This window comes from Acartia tonsa, chromosome 13, assembly GCF_053477335.1.
Source record: "Acartia tonsa isolate MP-2025a chromosome 13, ASM5347733v1, whole genome shotgun sequence".
NCBI classification, from domain to species: domain Eukaryota; kingdom Metazoa; phylum Arthropoda; class Copepoda; order Calanoida; family Acartiidae; genus Acartia; species Acartia tonsa.
In genome coordinates this window covers 4,946,961-4,968,476 of record NC_137272.1, presented here as the reverse complement: position 1 = coordinate 4,968,476, position 21,516 = coordinate 4,946,961, and the positions used below count along the sequence as shown (strand labels likewise).

At 32.1% G+C, this 21,516-nt stretch overlaps 2 protein-coding genes across 4 annotated transcripts in view; both read left to right on the top strand.

The window, feature by feature from the left end:
• The window catches only part of LOC145304028 (uncharacterized), a 105,021-nt gene that overhangs the window by 14,464 nt on the left and 69,041 nt on the right, over positions 1-21,516 (top strand). The gene's annotated exons all lie outside the window — the stretch shown is intronic.
• Bin1 (histone deacetylase complex subunit SAP18) overlaps positions 1-21,516 on the top strand; it is an 85,704-nt gene that overhangs the window by 14,471 nt on the left and 49,717 nt on the right. The gene's annotated exons all lie outside the window — the stretch shown is intronic.

Sequence of the window (21,516 nt, the reverse complement as noted above, 5' to 3'; positions counted from 1 at the left end):
TTAACAAGATTGACAACATCCATAAAAGCGGAGCTCTGAATTTTTAAACGGTATGATAGATGAACATTGGCTTTTGTAGAGTGTCAGAACTGAATTTACAAAATTTGAATATATAAGTTTTTACAAAATTATACGTAAATTTGTTACAAAACTTCTTAAATACAGAACTCTTTTTAAGGACATACTGACATTTTTAGGATTTGCTTATAGAGATGCTTCGCTCAAAATCAGATCAATCGGATGATTTTATCACATAAAAATTGTTGTTAAAAAAGTAAAAAAAATCAACATGTTTAAAATGGACGTATGGACATTCTGGTAACGATTAAAGAGTTGCTACGCTTTCTAAATCGTACCTAAATACTACAGAAATCGTCATGCAAAATTTGAAATCGATAGGACAATTTTAACATGCCTAAATTAACGAAAAAAGCTGTCCATAATTCTAGAAAAACTTCGCTTTTAAAAATAATCATCAAATGTTTTGTTAAGTTCAAATTGCTATATTAACTTTATAGTACCAAAGCTACTCTATCATTTATCTTGTATGTCCGTACGTACGTAAGTCAGTCTGTGAGTCAGATAACAAACAGACACAGAGAAATCATGTTACTTTTATGTAATGATAAACAAAATTAATGTTATTGTCTTAAAGATTTCTTTGTATGTTATTTCTTCGATTCATATAAAAGGCATACATCTTAAATAAGGGGACAAAGTGTCTCAAAACCAGCTACGTGACGTCATAAAAAAGAGGGAAATGAGAGGAGAAGTGGGAAAGAAAACGCATAAAAAAGAGATGGATAATCCCTCATTTTATGACTTCACATGGCTGATTTTTGAGACACTTTGTTTACTTAACTTCTTAAATTTCTTGTGAATAATCCCCTGGTTACCACAAAAACAATTAATGGGTGTAAATGCCCGTTTATTTGGATTTATACTATGACAAGAAAAGTATGATGTCTTTCGGAAAATCAGAACCTTATTGGTCCAGCGATTTTTCTTTTTTTGCTTATCATGGACAAACTTTCAACTTTGTTATAAGATTTTAAAAATTCCGTTGAACTATTGCGATAAGATTTTTTTATTTAGTAATAAAATGTTAATTTCTATTTAAATATTCCTAATTTATGGGATGAGAATCCAATTAATTGAAGAATAAAAGAATTTTAAGTTTAAGTTCAAATTGCTATATTAACTTTATAGTACCAAAGCTACTCTATCATTTATCTTGTATGTCCGTACGTACGTAAGTCAGTCTGTGAGTCAGATAACAAACAGACACAGAGAAATCATGTTACTTTTATGTAATGATAAACAAAATTAATGTTATTGTCTTAAAGATTTCTTTGTATGTTATTTCTTCGATTCATATAAAAGGCATACATCTTAAATAAGGGGACAAAGTGTCTCAAAACCAGCTACGTGACGTCATAAAAAAGAGGGAAATGAGAGGAGAAGTGGGAAAGAAAACGCATAAAAAAGAGATGGATAATCCCTCATTTTATGACTTCACATGGCTGATTTTTGAGACACTTTGTTTACTTAACTTCTTAAATTTCTTGTGAATAATCCCCTGGTTACCACAAAAACAATTAATGGGTGTAAATGCCCGTTTATTTGGATTTATACTATGACAAGAAAAGTATGATGTCTTTCGGAAAATCAGAACCTTATTGGTCCAGCGATTTTTCTTTTTTTGCTTATCATGGACAAACTTTCAACTTTGTTATAAGATTTTAAAAATTCCGTTGAACTATTGCGATAAGATTTTTTTATTTAGTAATAAAATGTTAATTTCTATTTAAATATTCCTAATTTATGGGATGAGAATCCAATTAATTGAAGAATAAAAGAATTTTAAGTTTAAGTTCAAATTGCTATATCAACTTTATAGTACCAAAGCTACTCTATCATTTATCTTGTATGTCCGTACGTACGTAAGTCAGTCTGTGAGTCAGATAACAAACAGACACAGAGAAATCATGTTACTTTTATGTAATGATAAACAAAATTAATGTTATTGTCTTAAAGATTTCTTTGTATGTTATTTCTTCGATTCATATAAAAGGCATACATCTTAAATAAGGGGACAAAGTGTCTCAAAACCAGCTACGTGACGTCATAAAAAAGAGGGAAATGAGAGGAGAAGTGGGAAAGAAAACGCATAAAAAAGAGATGGATAATCCCTCATTTTATGACTTCACATGGCTGATTTTTGAGACACTTTGTTTACTTAACTTCTTAAATTTCTTGTGAATAATCCCCTGGTTACCACAAAAACAATTAATGGGTGTAATTGCCCGTTTATTTGGATTTATACTATGACAAGAAAAGTATGATGTCTTTCGGAAAATCAGAACCTTATTGGTCCAGCGATTTTTCTTTTTTTGCTTATCATGGACAAACTTTCAACTTTGTTATAAGATTTTAAAAATTCCGTTGAACTATTGCGATAAGATTTTTTTATTTAGTAATAAAATGTTAATTTCTATTTAAATATTCCTAATTTATGGGATGAGAATCCAATTAATTGAAGAATAAAAGAATTTTAAGTTAATTATTGAATTTCTTTTGTATTTAATTAATCATAATTTGGATGAAATTTAGATCATTAGGATTTTCCATTTTCATTTTCCTTTAGAATTCAATTGAACCCCCCAAATAATATCTGAAAAAAACAAGGATTAAAACATCTATAAAAGTGACGCTCTCAAATCAAACGGTGGGACAAACGAGCATTAATACTTGTAGAGTGTCAAAACTCAATTATAGAATTGTTACGCTTCATACAAAGTTTGAAATATATAAGACAATTCTAACATGCCTAAATTAACGATAAGAATAACCTATACGGAAGTACGATTCGACGGACCGACCCAATCTATATATAGAAAAGCTTATGTAAAAAAACGTATTATATTAACAAAACAAAAAAACTCAAAATAAGACAATTAAAAAGATGTTTTATATTTTAGAACAAAACCTTTAAACACTATTGATTGAATGCAATATAATATTATTGGTGAACTTATTGATGCAAATTCGTCAAAGTAATCACCATGTACAAACTTAAATCGGAGGATAAATTATAAAAAGCATAGTTTTTGTAAGAACGTACTAATGGTGTAGATTGTAGGGTTGATACGCTTTGAAAAAAGTACATATTTGCAGGGATCTAAAGGGATAAGACAATTGCTGATAAATTGATGTACACCCCCAATCATGATGCAAAAATTTCCCCATCTGTAGATCAAAATTAGTAGTTGAAACGTTTGAACACTTAACTTCATGAACCAACCAGTCAAAATTCATTGGTGTTCCCAAAGTTGTCAAACCAACGAATAAGGAAACGTTATTTTGAAACCCTTGGGACTTTTATATTAAAAAGCCCATTGTCCCCTCTCTATTTGTCATAGAAATAATCATGCAATGTTTGAAATAGATAGGATTATTCTCATGTAAGCGGGTCAATATTTGATCTTAGGAAAATTGTGTTTTCCATTTACTAATTAATAATCTGTTGTTGAATTAATAGAATTAAAAGAATTGGTTAGCAGACAAAACAACTTATATAAAAATAATAGCTAATTACCTTTTAAAAAGCAAAGCGTTTCAATAATTGGAATAGCCGTCCTGTAAATATATATACTACTTGCGGCTACGCCCCTATTGGCCTCTATGGGGGTGTTGATTTAAAAACCCAACTTTTATTTTTTTTATTTGGGGGGGGGGGTATTTTTTTGCTACGGGCGATTTCTCTTGGGAGGGTGGTGGTACCCTGCCCCAAAATAGTTATAAACCTTCCCAGGACCCATGTGAAGCTACCTTGTAAAGGAGAACCACATCGGTTAGCGAAATCCTTCGGTACAGAAAGACATTATTAATAACAAAGATCCTGTTATAAGTTAAAATGTTTGTTTTATCTGAAGCTAAAGAGCTCGGAAAATACTGGTTGTGGTATTAGGATATTTATATGACCTACCTCGCCCTTCCTTAAATGATAGGGTAACGTTTTTTATAATCAATCTATAATAATCTTAACGTCAATGTCAAAATCTCAATACTACTGATGGACCAACGTAAGTTATAGAGTAGATGCTCATTGATCCAGGAAATTTACACCCAAAAAATCGACCTTCTATCTCTAATCACAGCTAAGCAAATCAAATTTTTCCAAGAGTATTGCCATACAGACAGTCAAAGTTAGTTATAAAGAAACGTCGTTAATTAAAAGTGGATTATGGAAAAAAAACAAAGTAGCAGGTTTCGTCGTATTTTCATAGTAGCTTTTGATAGGTTATTTTAGGTTAGGTTAGATAAATGTTAATGATTGCCCCGCAGGGTTAGATGTTAGAAATAGAAGAAAGCTGCTGTGAAAATACGACGAAACCCACTAATTCGTTTTCTTGCCATGATCCCAAAAAGTTGTAAAAAATTGTTGTATTGCCATGCAGATAGTCAAAGTTATTTATAAAGAAACGTTGCTAACAAAAAAATTCTCAAAAATTGTTGTTTTGTATTTGATATTTAAATAATTGGATCTGATTAAGGCGAACAATAGCGGATTAATTATGGGACGTGAATTTAGGATTTTAATTTCTCCATGTTTTTTTTTAACTTTTCATTAATTTATTAAATTTTTTTCTATATTTAGGAATTGTCTGTTTGAATTAGTCGCAATTAGTATTATCATTGAATATTTGATAATAGAAAGTAATACAAGAAAATTCGTCTTCCTGATTTCAATAAATGTATAAATATATGTAAATGTATAACAATACAGCTACCTTGTTGGGGACCTTTTTTGTCTTCTATCAAATTGCTTTTCTTCTTTTTTTAGTAGCGAAGCTACTCTATAATTTGAAATGTCCGTCTGTCTGTATGTCCGTCTGTCCGTATGTCCGTCTGTCTTAGTTTGGGGGAAACGTGATTTTCTCGGCTCCTATAAAAGATAAAAGGCTGAACAACATTCCCATTATTAAGGAGCCCAATTAACTATAAAACATCAATGGCGGTTGGACCGTATTTAGCAGGTTTTAGGCTATTTTTGTATTTTTCACATTTTTCTCCATATCTTTGGTGTTTATGGTCCAATTTCCAAACTTTTTTCAGTTTTTGATATCAAAATAAAATTTCCTGTCTTTTCATAAAAAAATGACGGTCAGACTGCCTTTTTGCAGGTTTTTGGCTATTTTTGTATTTTTCACATTTTTCCTGATATCTTTAGTGTTTATGGTCCAATTTCAAATTTTTTTTAGTTAAAAATATCAAAATTAAATTTCCCGTTGAATTGATCATCCAATTTACTTTGACCGTCAGTCTGTTAGTCATAGTACTAATATATAAGTATTGAAAAATTAAAAACAAATATTGAAAAGGTTTCGTGATTTTTCCCTAATATACATGTTTTTGACAACTAATCTTTAAAATCTTATACATAATTTTTGTGCTTCGCTACTTATGGATGTTGTCATCCTTGTTGGTTGTATAAATATTCCCGACGCTATTCGTTGATTTTTAAAGACCCAATAGAAAATCGGCACAAGGTCTTCAGGAAGGGGATATATAGTTATTTAACCCTTTATTGTTTTACTCTAATATGTAATACTTGACCGATTATATTTTTTTGGGTTACAAATAATTGGTATAATTGATAATAAATAACCACCAGAACACAGGGATCTAAAGGGATAAGACAATGGCCGATAAATTAATGTACATCACCAATTATAATACACAAAATTACCCATTTAAGTTAGATTAGTGGTTTAAGCGTGTGAACAATCAACTTAATTAAACAGCCAAATCGAAATCAAGTCCCCAAAGTTGTTGAGCCAATGAATAAGAAAGATTATTATAAAAATTTGGGGACTAGGGTTATAAACAGCCCATTGTCCCCTCTCTTTTTGAATAATTGTTATAATTGATAATAAATAACCAGCAGAACATGTGACAAGTGTAAAGAAAACGTGTACGTGTGCTCTATAAAAAGTTAATGGCAGCGATAAATTGGGGATAATTTTGTTAGTTATAAGTTGTTATATTGGTATTTTGTTACGGGTATAATAACCCAGCTACTTTACCCTTGGGAATTGACAGAGGTGCCAGATTGTCAAAATTTTCCCGCACATAAAAAAGCATTGAACAAAAAATTAAAAATTCAGAGATTCACTGTTAAACCCTACTTTACTTATCACAGAGAGATGGGACAATGGGCTGTTTATTACACAAGTCCCCAAGGTTTTATATAAACGCTGTCTTATTCGTTGACTTAACAACTTTGGGGACTTCTAATAAATTTTTATTGGTTGGATTAATAAATTGAGTGTCCAAACGCTTCATTCACTAATCGTAATATACAGAAGGGGTAATTTTGTGTATGAATATTGGGGATGTACATAAAATAATTTACGGTTTATGGACAAACGGACAGAATAATCGACCCTGTTAATATGGCCACCCTGATATCCACCAATTTCTTTGCTCATACCCATGAGACCTTTCTATAAAATATGATACCAACCAGGGAGGGAGGGGACATTGGGCCGTTTATTACACTAGACCCTAAAGTTTTATCGTAAAGTTGGCTTAATAACTTTGGGGACTTTTAATGAATTAATTGTGTGTCCAAACGTTGTAACCACTAATTGTAATCTACAAAAGGGGTAAAATTGTGTATCATCATTGGGAATTCTTCGGCCATTGTCTTATCCCTTTAGATCCCTGGATACCACCACTGGTCCCTCCTTCTTTACCACTAGTTCCCTTCTCAACTATTATACTTCTTAAATCATCAATTTCAACACTATGGGATATAAATTACCAAAATAGGACAATTGTAATAACAAAATGTACTTTTAGACTATAAATTTATAGTTTGAGCAAATTTAATGATTCTTATGGGGCAAAGGTAGGTGACAAAGCTCTACGAGTAATTGTTTTATTAAGAGTCACACAATAGAGTGTTAAAGTGTTAATTTGTATTTTTTTTTCAGAATTTTTTTCTTCAAACTTTTCAAATTTCAACTAATTTTCCACTGTGATTTCTTTCTTATTTTTCCAATTGTGTTCCAATTTGTCCCTCTCAATTTTCCAATTAGAAAAAGAACTGTCAAGACCCCGATAGAGAGAGAGAGAGATGATTGTCAAGTAACAAGGATGACAACATCCTTAAAAGCAAAGTTAAAAAGCAGAAAGTTAGACAAAATAATTTTATCCATCCTATTATATAAAGTAGTAAGCGTTTTTTGTCTGTCCCGAAGGATCTCGCTAACCGCTAAACCGATATTGTTCTCCTTTATAGCGAAGCTTCTTATAGGTCCTGGGAAGGTTTTAAACAATTTTTGGATAGGGTGTCTTCACCCCCTCCCCCCCCCCCAAAAAAAAACTATATTTTAAACTCTTTTGAAACTCAAATTTAAAATTGGATGAGGTCGACTTTTCCTCCTCCTACCAGTGCACCTAGAGGATTCTAGGGGCGTAGCCGCTAGTAGATATAAAAGTAACAAGATGTTTCTGAGCTTTCTGTTTGTACCGAAAGATCTTGCTAACCGCTGGACCGATATGGTTCTCCTTTTCAATGAAGCTTCTCATAGGTCCATGGGAGGTTTATAACCATCCAAAGAGAAATCATCCATAGAAAAAGATGATCAAAACCAAAATTCAAGGACCCCCACCTAAAGTGCTCCTAGAGTCCACTAGGAGTGTAGCAGCTAGGACAATGGGCTGTTTATTACACTAGTCCCCAAATTTTTATAATAACTTTTTCTTATTCGTTGGCTTAACAACTTTGGGGAATTTGGTGAATTTTGATTGGTTAATTTATTAAGTTGAGTGTTCAAACGTTTCATCCACTAAATTTATTCTACAGAAAGGGTAATTTTGTGTATCATCATTGGGGATGTGCATCAATTATTTGTCTTATCTCTTTAGATCCCTGGATGGACAGACAGACATCCTTTTACTTTAAATTATGAAATGTATTGTTAGATAAAATAGAATACTATAATATTTATATATGCATAGCAAATCTGTTTGAAAACATTTACAAATTCTAAGTGTGTAAGATTAACTTGGGGTGTGATACAAAATGCACGATGTTTAAGACTGTCGTTTTTAAACTTTACATGATTTTAAAGGCGAAGATTTTCTGTAATTAGGATAGGTCCGTCCTTCAACCCATTCATAACGGAAAGCTCTTTTCGTTATTTTAGGCATGTAAGAATTGTCCTGTATTTAAGCAGTTTTTTTAAAACAAATTTACAAATTTTGTTTCGACTTTTATACATTTATATTCTGATTATTCAGTACTGACACTCTACAAGTGTTAATGTTCGTTTGTCCTACGATGTTGTCATCATTGTTTATCTTTAAATCAAAGGTTTAAAAAATAGGGTCAAAATTGTATTGAATGATGATTTTTATAACAGTGAGGTTTTTTGAAAAAACGATTTCTTGGACGATTAGGCACTCTGTTTTTAATTCATTTTTGTAGCCCAACCCCAAAAGATTATGTTCAATTTGATTCCCCCTTGTTTTCCCCCACACCATTTCTAATCAGGGATCTAAAGGGATAAGACAATGGACGATAAATGGAAATCGATAGATGATAATAGTTATCTATCGCATCGTATTGTAGATAGCATTCCTAGAATATTAAAATGAAAAATTATAATATTAAACCAGTTTTGTTAGACCCAAGAAGCAGAAGGCCCGGTCTAACAAAAATGATTTTTTGCAGACACTATAGCGGCTACAAATTTGGAGAAATTAATTTCCTGTCAATTGATCTATCCCACTATCCCCTTAATCCTTCCTTTTTTGTGCTGAAAGGTATTTCCCCCATGAACTATAATTCCCCTCCCTTAATTCTAAATTGGGTGGGTTAGTATTGTTTGGGGGGTCTAAAAAGGAGTTTATTAAATATAGTAAATATTTTATTTGCAAAGCTTCTTATTGGTTAAAACTTTAAAACTCGTATTCTCATTGGTTCAAATACTCTTCTCTGATTGGCGTATTTTCTAAAATTGTTTCCTGATTGGACACACATAAATTTACTCATGTTTCATTGGATTCAATTTTGAAATTGATCTGTGATTGGTGAAACAAACGGATTCTAATATCTAAAAAACTTACAAGACTTTTAATGGAATTTGATTGGTTGGTTTATAAAGTTCAGTATCCAAACGTTTCAACCACTGTATTAACATTAGGCTTGTACATCAATTTATCGGCCATTGTCTAATGTCTTATCCCTTTAGATTCCTGCAATTTTTTGCTGTTTTATTTCAACTCTCTGAGTCTTTATTTCATCTGGTATTAATAATTCAGTAACTTCAAATTCAACTTAGATTTATCCATACAGTATTGTGTGTGTGTGTCTATGTTTGTGTGTGTGTGTTTGTGTGTAGGTGTGTGTGTGTGTGTGTGTGTGTGTGTGTGTGTGTGTGTACTAGTCTGAAGTGTGTTTTTAATACACAAAACTAACTCTAATTTGTTGGTTGCAGCTTTTCTATAAACCAGTGGTTTCTCCATATTAGTTTTTCATAAAAAATTATTTTCAGGGGGGAATTTTTAACTTTTTCGATAGTTGGGGATGACCCAAGAAAATCGCTTAAACCACCTAACGACCATAATCTAGAACCCAGTAAAAGTGTCGGACTGATTATGACGTAAAAAAATAATTAGCCAATGAGAGGTCACTATAAATTTTACCATTGGTCAATAATGGCCTCTCATTGGCTAATTCTTTTTTTTACGTCATAATTAGTCCGACATTATTACTGGGTTCCCATAATCTATAATTCCTGAGAAGCACTACCCTGTGGGTTGATATGTTATCGAGACCTTAAGCTTCAGATAGACTTACAAACAAACATCGTACTATTTTGTATTATAGACTATTGGCTTCATCCCTAATATCTAGGAGTTCTTTATTTGCTAATTTTGGGTAATTAAAATAGAGTTACTACGCAATCTAGCTGTATAAAGGAATACCAAGTTTGAAATCGATTGGGTAATTCTTACATTTCTAAATTAGAAATAATAGCTACCCGTTACGTAATAATTTAACAAGTTGAAAAGGAGATACATTTATACTCAGGGATCTAAAGAGATAAGTCAATGGCCGATACATGATGATACACAAAATTACCCCTTCCAAAGATTAGAACGTTTGAACCAATCAACATTTAAAAAAAAAGTTGTTAAGCCAACGAAAAAAAGAGATTATTATAAAACTTTGGTGACTTAGTATAATTAATAGCCAATAGTCCCCTCCCACCCTCATTTATTCAGTAGGCTGTTTATCATACAAGTCCCAAAAGTTGTATGCTAATATTTTCTTATTCGTTGGCCAAACAACTTTGGGCACTTTAGTGAATTTTGATTGATTGGCTCACTAATTTTAATCCACAAAAGTTATAATTTGTGTATCAGCATTTGGGATGTACATCAATTTATCGGCCATTGTCTTATCCCTTTAGATATCTGCTTTATTCCCCCCCAGAAGATATTGAAATGTGAACAAGCAGGAATATTGAGTACGTGTAAAATTCCGGGGGACAATTCAAGGAGAACAAAATATGTTTCTTCAAAGCAACAAAAATACTAAAAAATGCAAAGAGAGAGTGGGGATAATTGGCATTTTATTACACTGGTCCTAAAAGTTTCAAAATATTTTTTTTTTATTTGTTGGCTCAATAACTTTTGGGACTTTTATTGAATTTTGATTGGATGGTTCATTAAGTTGAGTGTCCAAATGTTTCAACCACTAATGTAATCTACAGATGGGGAATTTTTTGTATCATCATTGGGGATACACATAAATTTATCTGACATTGTCTTATCCCTTTAGATCCCTGCGATATAGGACATACGTGGATATATTGACAGGGGAAAAGTTATGATGTCAGTATAGATTGCAAATAAAGACCTCATTTATTGGTCAGTTGGTTAATCTGGTAGGCGGAGAAGGGATGGGGTTTTGGAGGGGGTATCGTTATTTTAGCCAACTCCCTGCGCATCACTTTATCAGAATACATGAAAATCTGGTGCAACATCCAAGTAATAATTTTTCAATTATCTTAGTTAAAGTACTCTGTTTTTTCATCGACTTATATCGATATTATAAATCTTTTTACTGAGTGACCTTTCTCTAATAGTCCTAACTTACAGAAAACAACCAAATGTTTTACAAGCGTAGCTACTCTATAAATCACTTTGTCTGTCCGTCCGTCAGTCAGTAACGCTATGTAGAAAATGTGATTATCTTTACTGGCCGTTTTTTTTGCTATTTTATTTTTGCCTATTTGTATTAATGTAAGAGCATATAAAGTCCAAGGGGGTAAAATTCCTAATTTTTCAATTAAAATATCTTGTTGTCGCGTCCCCACAACTTAATACAAAAGGAGCTCTTATTCAGGGAACTGCAGGGATAAGACAATGGATGATAAATTGTTGTACACCCCCAATTGACATAATTACTTCTTCTGAAGATTGAAATTATTGGTGGTAAACATTGAACACAAATGGTCTTCAAGATTTCATAAAAGTACCCAAAGTCGACCCTCTACTTTTCATATAATTTTTTTTTACAGAAAAGGTAAAATTTTTTCTCGTATTCATTCGAATCCGGTGGATAGGAACCGGTTCTCATCCACACGAAAAAAACTATGTCTAGCGTCGTATTATATCCAGTTTTCTACGAATATAGAAATGTACAATCATAGGATTAAAACCAGTTTTTTTAGCCGGTGCCTTCGGCACCACGGGGCTAAAAAAACTAGTTTTAATCTTATAATTGTACATTCTATATCCGCGGAAAGCCGTTTATAATACGATACGAGAAATAACTATTCTCGTATTCATTCGAATCCGGTGGATAGGAACCGGTTCTCAACCATACGAAAAAACTATGTCTAGCGTCGTATTATATACAGCTTTCTATGAATATAAAAATGTACAATCAAAAGATTAAAACCAGTTTCTATATATCCGCGGAAAGCTGTTTATAATACGATGCGAGAAGTAAATATTCTAGGTGCGATTTCTCTTGGGAGGCTATGGTACCTTACCCAAAACTAGTTATAAACCTTCCCTAGACCTATAAAAAACTTCCCTGTAAGGAAGAACCATTTGAATTCAGCGGTTACCTAGATCTTAAGCTACAGACAAACACACAGTCATTATGTAACTTTTAAAAAAGAATTTTGATTATAGTCAAAATATTAATTCGAGTTTTCATGTAGCTGGACAATGTGTCTAAAAAATCAGCCATGTGACGTCATAAAAATGAGGGAGATGAGAGGAGAAGTAGGAAAGAAAACCCCTAAAAAGAGATGGATAATCCCTTATTTTTATGACGTCACAAGGCTGTTTTTTTGACACACTTTGTCCAGCTACAGATTTCATATACTATAACTAGACAGTTCACTATAGAGACTGCGTAGATAATTAAATAGTGATTAGTCACGTATAGACGTTGGAGGATAGACGTATGTACATTTTATATACCCCAATTGGAAAGCAGAAGCGCTACTAAAAATCATTGCTACATGTGAGATATTAGACATAAAAATTTCTTGTAAAATCATTGATCCGAAAAATGACCCTCAAATCTAATTCCCATTAATATAGGTTTACATTAATTTATCATGGGAACAAAATTTACAAATCTGATTTTTAGGAAAAAGATTTTTAGCATATCTTTATATTAATGCTTTTAAAATATTTCTTTAATTGTTATGTTTTATTATCAGCATATTGATATTTGAAAATTAAAATTTACTGTAACTTTAATTTAAAGACAGTGAACGACTATAAAAATATCTTAAACCATGACTTTAATCTAGAAAGAAAATAGCTTAAAACCTTCACATGACCTATGCAAAACTTACTTAAAATAGATTATAGAAAACCAAATCGGTTCAATAGTTTATAGAGTAGAAATAAGTTTATTTAAAATTAATAGTAAATCTACTGTATAAAAATCACTAAACCTTTCATTTCTGTTTTTTATGTTTTACTATTTATATTTTCGTATTTAGATTTAAATGGTTATAGGCTATTATTGACCCCTTCCTTCTTTTTATTTAATTCAGTGCCTTTTAATGCTAGGAGCACAACCGCTAGAAGTTCATATATTGTTCGCAGCGCAACTAAATGCGCCAAAAATACAACCCTCTTCATCTTTTTTGATCTTTTTAAACTACTTTTTTTGCCCGGTAGCAGATTTTAAAAGTGTCAAAAATACCCAACTTTATAAATCCAACTTGATCTAAATATAATACACGCACCAAGGGATAGGACAATGGTCATTAAATCTATGTAGGCATATCTACCCCCCCCCCCCAAAAAATAAAAAAAAATTGAATAAACTACCTCTTTTTTGTTGGAATTTAGTATAATATTGTCTTTTTTTAATCTTTTTAAAACCTCTCCTCCATATAATAATTTCAAACTACCAAAATCAAACATTTTATAGATGTGATTTAATCGAAATATATTCCTACAAATTGAGCTGTGTGTTTTTCCTTGGATAGTCTCTTTTCAACATCGTTGCCGTGTATTATGCCATTAAACATTTATGATTTTATAGTTTACAAAATTTGGGGAAGAATCTTCTATAACCTATTGTCTCCTCCCTCCCTGAATATATAATCTTTTTATTGTTGATCTTCTTATAATATGTTTATCCTCTGTGAAGAATATCATCTCTATCCATTCCATTACAGAATATACAGAGAGGATTTACATTTCATTTCTGTGATAGATAGATAGATAGATAGATAGATAGATAGATAGATAGATAGATAGATAGATAGATAGATAGATAGATAGATAGATAGATAGATAGATAGATAGATAGATAGATAGATAGATAGATAGATAGATAGATAGATAGATAGATAGATAGATAGATAGATAGATAGATAGATAGATAGATAGATAGATAGATAGATAGATAGATAGATAGATAGATAGATAGATAGATAGATAGATAGATAGATAGATAGATAGATAGATAGATAGATAGATAGATAGATAGATAGATAGATAGATAGATAGATAGATAGATAGATAGATAGATAGATAGATAGAAGGGGGGTGGAACATTAGATGAACTCCCCACCACACATAATCTAATTATGAAATTATTATAAGAAATCCATCATGTTATGGGCGGAGTAATTCGGGGGGGGGGGGGAGAAATGGAAACAAAGATTTTCTTGTGTTCTAAAATCTTTACAGGGATAGTAAAACTGAAGATAAAAAATCGAAGCATTATCGTATTGGAAACATGCCGGCTTGCTGTCGGCTTCGAGAATTGTCCCCACTGCGTTATACTAGAGACGTTAAAAATGATACCTACTGCTGCTATGTCTGACACGTGACACTGATAGTAAGAGTGGGGGGAATACCTTTGCCACAGTCGCAATTCATTACCATGTACAGTTGGGACTTCCAGACAAAAGTCGTGCAGTCAAATGGTTGTTTGTCTTATGTATGTCCCCTTTCCCACTATTATGTACCTAAATAGGGAGGGGTGTTAAATTTTAGTGATGGAATTAAACAGGAATTGCAAATTGGCAGCCGCTGAATAAATACGTTAAAAAAATTAAGCCAAACAGCTGTTGCTGTTACTAATACAGACTAAACTTGGCAGTTGTGATTTACTCCAAGCTGCAATAGCTGTGATAAGCTGCTAATGCGACTGAAAAAGCCGCAAAGAATGTATATTATATTAGTTATTAATATTTAATATGTATAACTGCTAACCCTTATCCTACTAACATGTATCTTATTTATAAATTCTTTTTATACATATTTTTATATCATATTATGTTTTTTTTCTTCTGTAAAATGAATAAATCATTTCAACAACAACGAAAAGCGGCTGCTGCTTAAATAAAAGTTTTTGTGGCTTCTGATTGATGTTTTATAAAATATATATATATAGAAAATAGTGAGATAAAAAAATGAGTGAAGGAGAAGGAGAGAAAAAAAGGAAACCCATCATTGGTTGGAGAGATATCTATGTTTCAGATGGACAGACAGACATTCAAATACAATTATAGAGCAGCTTTGCTACTGCTGACACACAAAAAGATAACACGTACTATATTAGTAAAGATTATCATATTTGCTATAGCCGCTAGTTATTATATATATATTGTATTTGTTATTGAATTGTAAAAGTAGATTTAAGTGTAATACATTAAAAATATAGTTAAGTGAAACTTTATGAATGACAATTATTATGAAGCTCTTTATAGTGCCTATTAAAAAATGACGTCATATGATACAAATGGCCAATGATAGGCCAATACACAGATTAAATTACCAATAGCAGGCCAGTATAAATTTTTAATTGACAAATAGTAGGCCAGTATGACGTCATTGTTTATAGGTTATAAACCAGGGATCGGAAGCCTCACGTAAGCCGCGCATAAGCCTCAGTTTTAAACCTGTTTGTGAGCAGAAAAAAAAAATTAAGAAAGAAGGATTGTCTGCTAAAGAGCCGTTTTATACATCCAGCTGAATTTTATAGTGATAAAATCACGATTTCACTGAGGCTTACACGCGGCTTACGTGAGGCTTCCGATCCCTGTTATAAACCCTCCCAGTACATACCTGAGATGCTATCCTGTAAAGGGAAAACCATATCAGTTCAGCGATTAACGAGATCCTTCGGTACAGACAAACAAACATCCTGTTACTTTATTACTACTCCCTTATTCCCTGGCATATCAGGTATTTGAGATATTTTAATTGACAAGATGTAGTTATTCACACGTTCATATCAATACAGGGGAATGCTTCAGGGATCTAAAGGGATTAAGACAATGGCCGATAGTATCCCCGATGATATTACACAAAATTATCCCCTCTGTAAATTACTATTAGTGGCTAAAACGTTTGAACACTCAACTTATCAAACCAACCTATCAAAATCAATAGAAGCCCCCAAAGTTGTCAAGCAAATTATTAAGAAAACGTTATTATAAAACATTGGAAAATAGTATAATAAACAGCTTATTGTCCCCTCCCTCCCTGGTAATGCTTACTAGGTGGCCATAGAAAACTAACAACATTCTAATTAGTAGGGTTGGGCCGGATATCCGGTGTGGCCGGATATCCGGCCATTTTTAATATCCGGCCAGATACCGGATATTGAAACTATCCGGCCGGATATAATTTTTTATACTTTACACCAAAAATCTCTGCTTTTTAAAATCTTAAATGGCTATAATTTTCTTATTATTGAAGCTAGAAGAACATTTTTTCTGAATAAGTTTAACTTTATGTAAAATTATATAAGATTTCTAAAGAATTTTTTTTTACTACTTTAATATCTGGTAATTTGGCCGGTTATCCGGCCGGATATCCGGTAATTTGGCCGGATAACCGGATATCCGGCCGGATATCCGGCCAGTTACCGGATATCCGGCATTTGAAATCAGCCGGATATCCGGTATCCGGCCAAAAAAGTATCCGGCCCAACCCTACTAATTAGTAGTAAAGAACAGTGAATTAAATAGATATAAAGGTCTTCCTATGTTATTTCTATTTTTATGAGTTAGAAAAATTAATAAGATACATGGATATACTCCCTTTACCCCTCATTATGACTTTAACCTTATCGCCTCCTCTAAATTTGGAGAACACAAAGACCTATATTATCAATCTAATTTGATAAAAAGGTTGTGGGGAAAAAGGTGGGTCCGGCTTTCTGGCATATCTCAAATTTGGCGAACTTAAAACTTATTTTTTTTCTATTTAGAATATTTACATTCTATATTTAAATGCACTAAAAATTATTAAAGGATTATTATTTTGTATATCAAAAACATTAATTTGATTTTAAAATTAGCGGTTGTATCGGAGACAACTTCGCAGGAAACTAAATAACATTCGTGTTACATCTAGGATGACTTTAGAGTTTAAGTTTTAGTAGCGAATTTACTCTATGTTTAACCATAAACGGTCGGTACTCGGTGGACCTTAATAGGTTTGGGAGGGGGGGGGGGGGGGCGGGGGGGGGGGGTGGGCGTTGAAGTTCCCCCCTATTAAACAAACATACTGTTATTTTCTTATGAGGATTGCTAAGTATTCTTTTTAAAAGCGAAGCTTTTCTATAATTAGGGTCGGTCCGTCCGTCCGTAACGGATAGCTTTTTTCGTTAATTTAGCCATGTTAGAATTGTCCTATCGATTTCAAATTTTGAATAGTGATTCCTTTAATAGTTAGGTACGATTAAGAAAGCGTAGCAACTCTATAACCATTACCAAAATGTCCGTACGTCCATTTTAAACATGTTGATTTTTTTACTTTTTTAACAACAAATTTTTTGTGATCTAATCATCCGATTGATCTGATTTTTGGTGTATTAATTCCTGGGACAACAAACTATAATGTTATAAGCGAAGCAACTCTATAATCAAGTCCTAAAAATGTAAGTATGTCCATAAACATTATCCTGTATTAAGCAGTTTTTCAACAAATTAAATGTTGACAAAGAATTTTAGCCTTCTATCTTAAATGGCAGCTTAGAAAATCACATTTTCCCAAAAGTATTATTGACTGACAGACTGATGGACTGATGGACAGACTGACAGACATATGGACAGACATCTCAATATCTCTAAAATTAAGCTCAGAGCCTAAATTTTTAATGTTTGTGGGGTCTTTTGCTCAACTAGCTCCTAAAAGTAAATTCCCAATATGAATTCTGTATTGATTACTTAGTACGGTTATGTTAAGAAAGTTTTCTGGAAAAAATCATTTCAATATTTCTAAAAATAAGCTCAGATTTAAAATGTTAGTGTTTGGGGGTCTTATGCTCCACTAGCCTCTAGAGGGAAAGTTCCAAAATGAAATCTATAATGATTACTTAGTACGGTGATGTTAAAAGATTTACTACAAAAAAAAATCATCTCAATATCTTTAAAAATATGCTCAGAACCTAAATATCAGTGTTTTGGGGTCTTTTGCTCCACTAGCCCCTAGAAGGAATGTTCTAAAATGAAATCTGTAATGATTACTTAGTTGTGTTATGTTAAAAAAAGTTTTCTGAAAAAAATCATCTCAATATCTTTAAAAATAAGCTTAGAACTAAAATTTCTACTGTTTGGGAGTCTTTTGCTCCACTAGCCCCTAGAGGGAAAGTCTCAAAATGAAATCTGTAATGTTTACTTAGTTTGGTTATGTTAAAAAAGTTTTCTGGAAAAAAAATCATCTCAATATCTCAAAAAATAAGCTGAGAACCTAAATTTTTAGTGTTTGGGGGGTTCTTTTGCCACACTAGCCCCTGGAGGGAAAGTCACAAAATTAAATTTTTAAAGTTTTATGGGTAGATCCAGTCATGTAAGAGAGCTTACAAAAAGAATTAGGTTGATAACTAGAAAAACAAGCCAGGGCAAAATTTGCTATTGAATTTCATTTCCTATAAGTGTACTAACTTCCCCCCTCCCCCCTTATTTCATTTTTTTTGCCAGCCGCTAAATATTAAAACAGCTGTAGAGCGGCCAATTTTAAAGCTATGATAACCAAATTTTAGGACGAACTCTTAGTTTACATAACAAAAAAATATTTTTCTGACCATCGCCGAAAAACGGCAAATAACGGAAACCGCCATTTTCGGCGTTTTATATGTTTATGATTACAGTAATAGACTACATACAAAATTGGCTGGTCTAAAGCTGTTTTGCTCCACTAGCCTCTAGAGGGAAAGTCCCAGGATGAAATCTGTAAGCGTACAAACTCCCACCTTAAATTTTTTTATGGAATATGGATATGATTATACATGAATTAAAATAAAATTAACAAAATTGACCTATTATTGCCCTTTGGCGCATATCTTATTACAGACTTCCTCATTTGGCAACATCCATATAAGAAAACCTCTGAAATGTAGGACAAACAAACATAAACACTTGTAGCGTATCAGAACTTAATAAGAAGAATAATAAACACAGGTCTAAAAAAAATTTGAAGTAAAGTAAATTTGTTGCAATCTTCTTTAATACAGAAGAATTTTTAAGGACATTTTCATCTTATTTATAGAGATGATTTGCTTATAACAATGTACCTTGTTGTAATAGGAATCAGAATCCCAAAAATTAGCTGAATAAATAAAAAATCATCATGTTTTAGATGTACTTTCTAGTAACAATTATAAAGTTGCTACAATTCAAAAACCATACCTAATTATTATAGGAATCATTATACAAAGTTTGAAATTACTAGGACAATTCTAACCTGTTTAATTTAACCAGAAGAGCTAACTCTGCGCGCCAGAATAATAAACTTACATACAGACAGACAAGCTTTAATTATATAAAAGCTTTGCTTTTAAAAAGCTGATATGAATTTACTCACTTACAGAATAATACTGATTAATTTTCCAATATTTATTTTCCAGAGTACACTTGAACAGAATATATTTGTTTTATTTTTGAATCTTTAACCATTTGAGGGTGAGGAGAAAGTTGAATGGCAGGAAAATGTTGGCAAATAAACTAATTTTTAAAAGCAAATCTACACTGCAACTCACTTTGTTTTTTGTCCCTGTTAATCTATCACTCTGTTTGAAATCCTATAAGGAAAATACCTAAAAACTATAAAAAATTAAAAATAAATGTAGTAAAAAAGTTACATTAACCCTTTACAGTCGGGCCCCTTGCCGCACCTTAATCGGTCGGGAGGGGTGGGAGGGCGTTCAACGACCCCCCTTATTATCTCAGTTCCTGTCAGAGCTAGAGGGCTAATTTTTTTTGTGCAAGTCCCCTGTTTGATAATGAATTTCCGACCTTTTATAAGTCTAAGTCAATTTTCGCTTCCTTCACCCTTTTATTTAACAACCTTTGTTTTTAGGTCTTTTTTTACTTAAAAATTTCAAACGGCTGTAATTTTCTTATTTTTGAAGCTAGAAGAAAATTTTTTTCCAGAAAATGTTTATCTTTATGTAAATTTTCATTAGAAATATCAAAATATAAATTTCTGCGGCCGCAGCTGTACTTGGCAGCTGCAAGCCGCCGCAGTCGGCGGTCGGCGGGAAAACGGCGGCGGATCTTCATGAAATTTTAATTTGTAATGTAGACATGTAAGAAAATCTTAAGTTTAAAATTTGAAGTCTCTAAGTCAAAAATTGCGGCCACAGGAGCCTTTTAAAGATTTCTGGAGACCTGGAATTTCTGGATAAAATGCTTTAGTCAAAAAAATATTTTGGCTCTTTACCTGGATGACCCTGCCAGGTTTGCTGGCATCCTGTGCCCTCCAGGATGGAGATTTTCAAAAAATTCCAACTCTCAGTTATGTGTCATACCCATACTTAAAAGTCAAGCAGTTTGGGTTCTTTATCTTTCACACACAGAAAATGAGATAGAAAAAACAGGATGGAAAAAATGGAAAATGAGATAGAAAAAACAGGATAGAAAAAAAAACGCCCCCACCCCCCGACCGTTAAGGGTTGACAGACATCTAAATTATAGATAAAATTCGCCAACAATTTCAAGATCCATATTTCAACTCTATTTATCCCTGCAAACATAATTTACATTAATGCGAATACATTCAAACACATGCGACGCATGTGAATTAATTGATACTTTATCTAAAGTCGCTTGTAATAAAAGATTTAAATATATCTATGTATATAAAATACATTAATATACAGATTTTTATTTTTGTTTAAATTTTAATTATTGGTGGTGTTTAAACCACTTTTTTGAACAACGCCCCCATATAAATAAGAAAAGTACATTAAGCTATTAAGTACATCGATAAAGTATTTTTTTTCTTCATAGTATTTAAATTAATTTTTGAAACAAACTTAGAAAAAAAGCTTTTGAGATTTTAATAATCATTAATTAATTCTTTTTAAAAAAAATAATTTAAATATCTGAAAATTTGCCGTTAGTTCTTAGTTGGTATAAAACAAAATAATTTAGAGTAGCGGGTCTACTCTATTACTATAAATATTACAGAAATTTTAAATGAGTAGTAAGTAAATATCATAATATTAGCACCAGTTTTGTTAGCTCAGGCATTTGGAACCTTGTTTTCACTTATTATCCACGGAAAGATGTCTATAATATGATGTGGTAAATTACTCAGCTAAATTTATTTAGGATCTACAATATTTTGATATACATGATACAAAATATATTTTTTTTTATTTAATGAAAAAAATATATTTCTTTTATTTCATGAAAAAAAACATTTTCTACTTTTCATCCCTTTTGTCCTTGTTAACACAATATAAACTTTGTACAGCAGAGAAAGAGTGGGCAATGACAACAGTCCCCAAAGTTTTAAATAACGTTTTCTTATTTATTAGCTTAACAATTTTGGGGATTGAGTCAATTTGAATTGGTTGCATCAATAGGTTGAGTGTTCACACTTTTTAACCACAAATTTTAATCTATATAATGGGTTATTCTAAGTATCATCATCGGGGATGTATATCAATTTATCAGCCATTGTCTTATCCCTTTAGATCCATTACAC